The sequence below is a fragment of the Schistocerca americana genome, chromosome 7 (genome assembly GCF_021461395.2).
Source record: "Schistocerca americana isolate TAMUIC-IGC-003095 chromosome 7, iqSchAmer2.1, whole genome shotgun sequence".
NCBI lineage: Eukaryota > Metazoa > Arthropoda > Insecta > Orthoptera > Acrididae > Schistocerca > Schistocerca americana.
In genome coordinates, this window is record NC_060125.1 from 548,516,703 (window position 1) to 548,518,296 (window position 1,594).

Here is a 1,594-nt window from a genome sequence, read left to right on the forward strand (position 1 = left end):
AGAATTTTTATGGTTGACAATGCACGATGTTTCCAGGCCAAACTCGTTTGCGATTGGCTTGAAGAACATTCTCGATAATTCAAGCGAATGATTTAGCCTCCCAGATCACCCGACATGAATCCCGTCGAACAGTTATGGGTCTTACAAGGGGAGGCCGTCAATTGCGAAATTCAGATTCGATTCATACTGCGCATAAGAAAAGCTCATGGCCAGAGGTGTAATGTGGCAAAGCACCTAGATGCACTTCTCAGCCGTTGTCGAGAAAATCGACAGTTAAAAGAAACCGTTGCGGTGAAATACTCTCTACGATTAATAATTTTCTACAGCGTCGTGACGCGGCGGTAAGCGCTCGGGTTCGTAATCCGAAGGTCGCCGGATCGAGTCTCGCACCATGCAATTTTTTTTTATTATTAGTTTTTTGTAATTCAAATATATATATATAACTATTAATGAATTGCTTATACATGTTGGTGAAGGCGGATCGCTCTCCAATTGTACCGCCTCCATTTTTCGGTTTTTTTAACAGGGTGTACCAAAGCTCTCCCGTCCGCACTGATTTTCGACGATGTTATAAGTTGCGCTAGGGACCGCATCTACCTTCTTTCGAAGTTAGCAGGCAACTACGCTGTTATGCGGCGGCTCGTTTCGGCCCATTCAACATCTGTCATTCAAGTGTAACGAGCGAGTAACGGAGTTTATATTTCATACATGCCGCAGCAAATTTGTGTTCGTGGGGTCTCTATTCTAATTCGAACGTTTGACTTACGCTACACGTATTCGTTTCGGAATACCGTTTCTATGTCTTCCGTTAACTATACGTGGTTAACATTATGTAGACAATTAATAACATTTGTGAAATACAACTTTGTTTGCGGAAAACATAATGATGTTCGAAGTCGCCAGTTTTTGCACGACAAACGACTTTCAACAACTTATTATATGCATAATTGTTGCAACTGATTGCCGGGAATTTTATAAATTACAAAAAACAAATACAAAAAAAGGGTTGCATCCGGCGACCTTCGGATTACGAACCCGAGCGCTTACCGCTGCGCCACGATGCTGAAGAAAATTATTAATCGTAGAGAGTATTTCACGGCAATGGTTTCTTTTAACTGTCGATTTTCTCGACAACGGCTGAGAAGTGCATCTTGGTGCTTTGCCACATTACACCTCTGGCCATGAGCTTTTATTATGCACAGTATGAATCGAATCTGAATTTCACAATTGGCGGCCTCCCCTTGTTAGTCGAGAGATCAGTTTGTGCACAAAATCCTGCACTCGTAACACTTTCGCAGTTATGGTCGGCTCTACAGGCAGCATGGCTTAGTATTTCTGCAGGGCACTTCCAACAACTTGCAGACTCCGTGCCACATCAAGTTGCTGCACCACGCCGGGCAAAAGGAGGTCTGACCAGATATTAGAAGGTATCCCACGACTTCTGTCACCCAATTGTACATCACGGTAATTAATTATTTTCTATCGTCTGGGTATATTTCTTAATGAATTAAAGTGTTACAATGTCTGTGTATAACTTTACATAAGATACATCAAGAAGAAATGCAGATGATAAACGGGTATTCATTGGACAAAC